The 9,318-nt window shown below is 40.4% G+C and overlaps 1 pseudogene; it reads right to left on the minus strand.

Moving 5' to 3' along the window:
* Positions 1-222: 222 nt before the first annotated feature.
* On the minus strand, positions 223-1,084 carry LOC149612595 (small subunit ribosomal RNA; annotated as a pseudogene; the record flags this gene model as incomplete).
* Positions 1,085-9,318: the final 8,234 nt, after the last annotated feature.

The following is a 9,318-nucleotide window of genomic DNA, read 5'->3' on the forward strand; positions in this document are numbered from 1 at the left end:
AAATAATCACGCCGAGGCTTTGGTGAAGTCAGACATGATGGGGCGCGCGTAATAAGTACAATTAAGACGAAAGAGAACAAAAAAAAACTATTTATAGCCTCCGAACAGAGGGATCCGTTTGGCTGTCGTTAACCGATCAAGCAGACGACGCAAGAAAGAGAAAACCGAATATAAAGTCAAAACACGCGCCAAAACCGATTCTAAGAGCAAGTGCCCGCGATCCGGAAGGCCACTATGGGTATGCGCGCGATCGAGAAATCGAAGCCCTCTTTCATTATTCCATGTATCATTACTCAGGCGGGACGCCTGCTTTGACCACTCCAATTTTTTCAAAGTAAACGTCTCGGGCACCTACGACACTCTATGAAGAGCACCGAAGGAAAACCAACAGTATGTTCAGGCCAGGCAGTAACCACCGGAGCGGACCGCATTTCTGGAACTGAGATTTAACTACTAGCTTTTTAACCGCAACAACTTTAATATACGCTATTGGAGCTGGAATTACCGTGGCTGCTGGCACCAGACTTGCCCTCTAATGGATCGTAGTTAAAGGATTTAGAGTGTACTCACTCCAATTAAGGTGCCTCAAAAGAGTACCGTATTGTTATTTTTCGTCACTACCTCCCCGTGCCGGGAGTGGGTAATTTGCACGCCTGCTGCCTTCCTTGGATGTGGTAGCCGTTTCTCAGGCTCCCTCTCCGGAATCGAACCCTGATTCCCCATTACCCTTTACGACCATGGTAGACGCGTAGCCTACCATCGAAAGTTGATAAGGCAGACACTTGAAAGAAACATTGCCGATAAAGATCGTGCGATTTGCCCAAAGTTATCCAGAGTCGCCATGGTAAGCGGGCCGAAGCCCGATTGGTCTTGGTCTAATAAAAGCGCCCCTTCCCTAAGGTCGGGGCTCTGCTGCATGTATTAGCTCTAGAAATGCCACAGTTATCCAACTAAAAAAGTACGATCTAAGAAACCATAACTGATTTAATGAGCCATTCGCGGTTTCACCTTATTTCGGCATGTACTTAGACATGCATGGCTTCGTCTTTGAGACAAGCATATGACTACTGGCAGAATCAACCAGGTAACAGCGAATAACGTTGCCGTCAGTTGACGCCATTCCCGCGCTACAACCGGCCCGATTAGGGACCGACGAGCCGGGTTAAAGGCGTCGCAGAACCGCCGCTTGAAGCGGACGGTTCCAACTTTATCAACGTTAAAACGAGAAGCCGAACCCTCTCGGGAAAGGTTTTCTTCGCTTTTGTTTCTCGATTCATTCACCCGAGGCGATATATTTCAATCGCCGTGTTCGAACGTGAACGCTGAGATACTTGGATTATTTCCCTTTGCGAAACAAACTCACCATCCAATAGGAATTATTACCAATTGGCCCACCAATCTCCGTTACGAGGACGATCTGGGACAAGCTGATAAAATATCGCTTCGACGGTCGAAAGTCTGCTAGACTTTCGATCTCGCCAGAAGGTCCGAGAGACGTGACGTATTTCATTGTCTTCCAATTGAAATTGTAGAGACAATTTGCATCAATTGATGATTTAAATTGAAAGACAAAACGACCACGCTCCACAATAATAGTGAGGAACATAGTATTAGCGAAGTCCGTTAAAAAAATGAACTCACTAACGATGAACAAATTTAATTTACTCTCTTTTTTCAATATGCGAAAGGAAGGAGGGAAGGAAGGGAGGCAAGGTGGGTGGTAGGGAGGGGGTGTTAATGGAGTGCGGGGTTAATATAAGTTAACGGGATGAAGTTAAACTTTAATTGACAGTGTTTTATGGTGAGGAAATGAAGTGTATGACGGCTTACTCTTAATTAAAGCCCTATTCCGAGCCCTTGGTAAATCATCCTCGAAAACTAAAATAAATCGTTATGATAGCATAAGTTAGAGAATAACAGTTACATTGCTTTAAGTTATGCTAATGTTCAGGAAGTATTTCTGCGTTCACGTAGCTTGATTCATAAAAGTTTGCGTTACCTAAATAAATAAATATATAAATAAATATAAATATATTAATAAATAAGTGAGTAAGTAAATGATTGAATGACTGAATGAATGAATGAATAATTTGAAGGAAGGAAGGAAGGAAGCAAGGTAACGGGATTCCTGCTAAAAGGAAGGAAATAAATAAAAAAATAAATACATACATACATAAATACATACGTACATCTCTATATATTATACAAAAATGTCTTGGTTTGAACCAAGGCCGAAAAACAAACGATATGAGTGAGGTTTATCAATTGACTGAAGTTCAGATATTGCAATTTTTCTTTAATTATTATAATTATTAATTTAATCCTTAATCACAATTTATTTCTATCAACTGATATTACTGTTAATCGATTTATTCCCTCTAAATTTATTCCAAAAATTGCATATCTACGCTTTTTCAAGAACAATTCCATTTTCCGAAAACATTTTATCATGAAATTAATTATTTTGAAGGGAATACGTATTGAGGGATCAATAATGAATATTTGAAATATTCTGCTGACTCCCTTAAAAGTGCAAACAATCTTTGACATAATTCGAAAAGAAAATGTAATTTTTTTATAGCGGGTGGAAAAATTATTGTGATGCGCGAATTTAAGCATTTAACCTTGGATATCACTATCAAGGAGCTTTTGCCTCCGTACTAGAGTTTTCAATTGCATTTATGACTCGGAGTTCCCGGTGACGGGAAATATAATAGCCTGTTTCTCATTTACGATTGAGGTTGAGCTATACTCGACCCATTGGCTTCCTAATATCCCAGTTTTGGTATAGGATATCTGAAAAACATTTAGTTCCATGCTGACGATGTCCATATAGTTAGAGTGTGCGAGTGACATTATGAAAATATATCTGGGTGTAAAGATGACCTTCTCTTCTTAGTTCGAGCAGAACTGATGATGGATGACACTTTGCGTTTCCTTTTACTTCCGTTTCCAGTTAGCTTGATCACTTCTTCGGCCGCCCTTCTCAATGTTTCTTTACCCGGACTTAGCACGAGGCATGATCACATGCGTGAAATTAATCGAGGCTTATACATTTTATTAAAAACAAACAACTTCACTCTAAATATTAGTTATAAATATATTAGAAATATAAAATATATTCAGTGTGTGGAGATTGCAACTGCCTATATCCATTAAGTTGGAAAAGCCACGAGATTGAACCACCTACATATTTATTAGCTGCCAGACCTTGTTCACATTAGGTCCATCACTTTCCAGGGAGACTAGTTTCTTCAGTGGCAAACCATTCTTGTTCAAGCTTTGTAAAATGTGTTGAGAAAGGTCTTCGCCCTTAGCATGTCCCATGAGAAAGGTTTCCAAGTGTCTTACTACAATTTCATTTGAAGAATTTAACCAGAACCTAGTTTTAAGCATGAGCTCTTTCTTGTTTTGTTTGTTTGTCGATTCATCATATTGAATACTGAAAAACTGGCTCGATGAATTCTTTAAATTGATAGCATTTCATGGTGAAAATAGGGTCCAATTGCATCAGAAATTAAATATGAGATTTTAGAGTGACTTATATTGAAACCGTCCGGCATGGATCCAGGAAACATAGCTTTAAAAGTATTTGTTATTCCATCACACGAGGCGAATGACCAATTTTGGGCAATAACCTTAAATAAATTAATAATATTAATAATAATTGAACTTAACCCAAAAATTCGGGCCTCGTATATACTACTCCCTGTTTGAATATCCGTTTTGGCGCGAAAGTATGATTGGACATTTACCGGCAGATTTCGGTTCACTGTTAGTGTCGGTTGGAGTTTTGGATAACGGTTTGAACGTCATTCCTAAGACTCTTTCCATGCGATGGTTCCACACTAAAAACTGATTTTTTCGAAGAAGGCCAATAAACTGAAATTAGTTTTAAGATTGATTGCATTTCTGCATGTTTTGGAATGAACGTTAGGTCCATCACTAGGGTGCTGTTGTACTTGGGGTTGAGTAGCTAGTTCACAATCCGACCTTGCAGCGGAATGTTTAAGTTTCTCACTGAATGATAAAATCTTTCTGACTTCATCCACCAACTTGTTTTCTCTATCAATTTCAAGTTTGGCTCTTTTAGTTGCTGGCTCTGGCGTCTCCAAATTGGTGCAGGAAGTAGGCGACTTTTTGCTACCTGTTTTCGACTTTCTTCAACGTTATACGAATGGTTTGCTTCTAATTCAACGGGAATCACTTTTCTAATAAGCTTTTTCTTTAATTAACAGTATGAAGGAGGCTCAAAATTTAAGTTTTCCAGAATTTCCCTATTTTTATGAACACTGCACGAAGACTACGTGTGAGCTGAGATTACATCAGTATTACAAGAATTACGAATATTACAATATGATTACGTAATTATGTCTAACTAGTGTACGCGGATTACGCGATGCGTGATCAGATCAGCCCATCAACTTCAAACTTCAAAAAACCAAACCAACCTTTTTGCTTTCTTCCGACTAAAGTTTGGCTACGCGCTCTTTTTTTAGCTTCAAATAAAATCGCATTTGCGATGAGGCAATTTCGGGACCAAATCGAAACGACTGTAACAATGTATTACTTATTGGGGGTTCAATATTCAAGTAGGAAAAGACCTATTTGCGAAAGATAATAAACGTGGGTATGTTCTATGCTTTCCAAAGCATTTACGGCGCCACCAAAAGCGTAAATTTGTTGATTGGGGTCGCCCACAAAGCTTTTAGGGACTTTTTGATTCAAAATTATGCTTAACATTACAATCTTGGACTTCGTCAATCAAAATACAATCGTAACCCTGGTAAATTGGTTTCCGCAATTGATGAAGTTTCAAATATCCATCGTGCATCATTTTGACCTCAAAGTCATTCGGGTCAATCATACGTTTCCATATAGTTGTAGCGTCGTCAACCATAGCCTGAAGCCCCTTACTTAATACTCGGTGATCCATTAAGGGTGGTAGGTCCGAAGTACATGGTGAGTCTAAAATGTTCTATACTTCTATGACCAGCTGATTTTGTCACAATGGGGACACCGCCTAAAAGAAGTTGCGATTTGTGTTTGTGTTTTACGGATGATCCCTTAAAACTAGTTGGAAAACCAATTTAATAAACCTATCCTAGTCGAGACGCAATTAAGAGGTTTTTCTTAAATAAATAATTAATTATATAAATATGAAGGGTATTAATTATTTTAATTTTCATTAATTTACATAATTCTAGTTAAATCTTTTTGAGAAACATATCTATTGTTGACGTTTGAATTCAAGCGTATGCCTCTTCAACAATATTTGGAAATTTAGGGTATATAAAGCGATTGAATCACGATAAATGATAAGAAAACCCGAAGCACTGTCATTGGGAGGCTTGACTTTCTCGTAACCTTAGCCTATCGCCGCCTACTTCTTAATCCTTACGATGATAATGGAGTATACATACAGCCTATAATGAATGCTAAAATCGATGGAGAATTTCATTTCAGGTTAAATTTACCCTAGAAATAAAAATTGTAATCTTACCCTTTCCCGACTCTGTGTTTCAACGTGGCGAAATAATAAATGCACGCCAAGTAATAGAAGCATTCCAATAGGTCATTTAGATAACAGGAAGACTTTGAGTGCGTTAGCAGTTTTAATATTCTGCTTATATCCTCGAAAATTTCTAATATCGCTACAATAGCCGCGATAATCGAGTAAGGATTGAGGTCATTTTCTGATTCGACCACTGGGAACTGCTTTTTAACAAGCGTTAACGCTCCAGGGTATTTGTGGGGATTTTTAAGATAACCTATTGTAACCCTCCGTAGATAATTTAACTAAGGGAGTATCTCCCGAGGCCCATAAAAAGAAATAAAGACAACTTACTTTAAATATCCAACTAGAAGAATGTAATTCTTCTATAACTTTTATTATACAGTTAATACAAAAAAGGGATAAACCCGTTATAGTCTAACTTTGGCTATCTTAACTTAAACCAAAATTGACTGCTCTCTCCAAGAGCGGATTCTTTTTTTTTTTTTTTTTTAAGAGGTTTCAATGTAAATTGGGTCCCTGAAGGGTCCGCGACAAGGATGCGATTAGTCAGGTTTCAGTATGTGACTAATCAGGGAAGGAAATGAGGTTTACTTGGGAGGTGACGGAAGGGGTGTGGGGGTCAAGTCACCTCCGGCGGACACGGGGCAGTCGGCACCTATAGGGGAGGATCGCCGACATGTGTCGTATTCCCTCAAACTTTGCCGCCCAGTAGCTTGGCTTACAGGAGTGCGCCACACTCCCGGCAAGAGCGGATTCTCGACTGACTAACTCAAAAATAGCAGTAATAGATCGGAGGAGGAGAATGTAACATGGAGGCATAACACCCTGCCAGACCCAAGGAGGTGAACCTCCAGGAATCTGGCAGCCATGTTACATCCCACCCCCTCTTTAGGAACTCTTTATATCAAAAAAGATAATAATTTGTGAAAATAGAAGGTTACCCCGAGGAACCTTTAAAGTTTTAGCAGGGGTTGAGTATTGAAATATCACAAAAAATTTTTTTTTTTTTTTCAATTTGACGAATGTTTTTTCTTTAACCTCTCAAGTCTTCGGGCTTCCCGACGGGCAAGAGACTCCTTACTACGCCCTCCCGGGCAATCTGACACGACATGATGGCCTGTTTTTCTGCATCGTTTGCAGACAATGGTATTCCAGACAAGAGGGTGTTTCGCCCCTTCAATCTTCGCTGGAATTAGTATTTTTGGAGGTAGTTTCGGGGTCCATCCCATTCGTCCAAAGCGTTCCCAGCGGAACTTATCTTCCTCATCTAAATCCAACTCAGGGCACCAATTTTTGGAAGCAGGAGAGTCTGGAAACCGCGCCGGAGGTTGAGGCCATGGTACTCGGAGCTTTAGATCAGGTTTCTCTTGGCGCCGGAAGGCTGCAACAGGGCCATGCTCGATCTCTTGACAATCGTCATGAGCTGCTTGAGCTTCTTCAATGTCGGCCTGAGACTCTGAATCAGATTTGACTTCAGTGTGAGGAGGCGGAATTTATTTAGGGTCATCCAACCCTTCGTTCTCCTTATCAATGTGATCATGTCCAGCATGATTGTTTCCTTTATAGTCTATTTTTCGGTCCACTACTTCCATTATTTCCTTCTCGAGGGACTCTTGACGATTTACGGCGTCTTCAATGAGGGATCTTCTTTCCTCTGGGGTGACATTTAATACTAATAGTATTTCCTCAGCAGGGGTCGTGCAATTTTTTGATAAGTGCTCCCGTCGTCCGCATTCAACGCAATGGAGAGGTTCCCCCTTTTTCCTTTTAGGAAAATAACAGTCTCTTTGTACGTGGGAGTCTTGGCCGCAGTTTGTGCAGAACTCTGCGTATTTGGCGCAGATTGATTGCGAAGAATCTACTTTGGATAAACTTGATCTGGTATTCTTTCTAATTTTTGCTCCTACTGGAGGGTCGAAATAAATAGGGCGTCCTGGATCCTTTCCTCCTTCGGCCATCTAAGAATAAAGGTTTTTAATATTTTCTTTTTGTAGCTTGGGAAATAAATTCCCAAGGGAAAACAGAGATTGGCTCCCGGGAGAAACAGAAGTATTCCCTTTTTAGGTTTGTGACATTATTATTGTTAAGGTAAACTTGAACCTCATAATGTGACCTTAACCTTTGGTTATCGGGAGGTCGATAGTAAATATCAACTTCATTACCTCCGGGCTGAACAGTCGCCCTCTTCCCAATTTAAAAGGTTCTAAAAAATATCGGGTAATGTAGCCCTATTTAAACGAGGCGTTCTCATTGACTCCGATAACGTGGTTGAAGAACTATCAGACGCACGTAATGATTGAGATTGCGAGTGAGGAATCTGTTCATGGGTTGATATTTCTTCTGTAGAAATAGAATTCGGTTCAGGAGGTACTATTTCCTCCGAAAAACCAGACGAGGAAGAATGCTGTAACGCAAGTTCCGATACGGACTTGTCAGAAGACGTTGATTTGGCCTCCGGCGTTACAATTTCCTCTGTAAAACTGGATGTTGACGTAGGTAGCTTATTTTCCACGACTGATTCATGATCAGAAGGGGAAGCCTCCCCTGCCGCAGAAGGCGGACTATCGTTAGAGGGATGATCGAGCTGAAAAGCCCTCATATCATGATAGGTAAATAGGAGGAGAGGAGGGTCTTCAAAAAGGGCCATGCCCGGTTCACTATCAGAATCTATAGGTTGATGTGAATCATCTTGAACTGCTGGAGGGATCGGTTGATCCTCTTCTACTGTACTTGATGTCGAGGCTTGAGGGACATCTGAATTTGCAGGAAGAATCTTTTGATGGACTTCCTGACCGTCCTGGAATGACGGTGATGTAGAAGAAGATGATGATTCAGATGAAGTGGTTGAAGAAGTCGCAGCAGAGTGCTGGTGTGCACTCCCACCATCCGTAGAAAGAAGGTTCAATTTCATCTGCAACATCCGATTGAGAAGCGGGGGCATTTCCGGCCTGGTCGAAGACAGCTACGTTTGTCCAGTAGAGTTTCAGATGTTCGAGATTAACCTTCCCTACATTCTGCCCTGAGTTAGCGTCTTCTAACTCGTAGACAACGGGAGAATGTTTGGCTACTATTTTAAAGGGACCTGCCCATTTAGGACTAAGGTTTTTCATGAGCTGACCTGTCGTACTTGATAAAGGATGAGTTTCCATCCATACTAAGGTTCCTACCTCAAACTCTAAAGGGTCATGACGAAGGTCATAATTCTTTTGGTGAGCTTTAGCTAACTTAGACAATTCATTACTGAATGCTAATTGTTCTTTAAGAACCTTTAAAGCCTTACTACGACTAGGGTCATCATTGTCCTGAATGGGTTCTTCAATATCTAAATCCCAAGGGAGACGTGGCTCCCGCCCTAAGTTCAAAAAGAAAGGGGATCATCCCGTCGTATCATGGGGTGCGGAATTTATTGCGAACTGAAGAAGGTCAAGGGATTCATCCCATCTATCATGGTGATTCCCTACATAAAACGATATTAACTCGCCTATTACTCTATTGACTCTTTCAGTGGAATTTCCCTTAGGAGTATAGGGGGTGGTAAACTTTGGGTTAATTCTAAAGGCTCTGCAAGTTTGCAGCCAAAGTTTTGAAGCAAACTGTACCCCTCTATCACTAAGAATAGCTTTCGGTGCTCCCCACCTTGTATTAATAGACTTAAAAGCCTGTACACAGGTCTTAGCAGTAATAGTTTTTAGTGGAATCATTTCCACGAATTTAGTCATGTAATCGACCAAAACTGTTAAATATTTATAGTGATGTCTACTTGAAGGGCAAGGTCCCATTATGTCGACACTAATTTGGTC

The sequence above is a fragment of the Phalangium opilio genome, unplaced genomic scaffold (genome assembly GCF_054372755.1).
Source record: "Phalangium opilio isolate 3A_F unplaced genomic scaffold, DU_Popi_V2 ptg000240l_1, whole genome shotgun sequence".
Lineage (NCBI taxonomy): Eukaryota > Metazoa > Arthropoda > Arachnida > Opiliones > Phalangiidae > Phalangium > Phalangium opilio.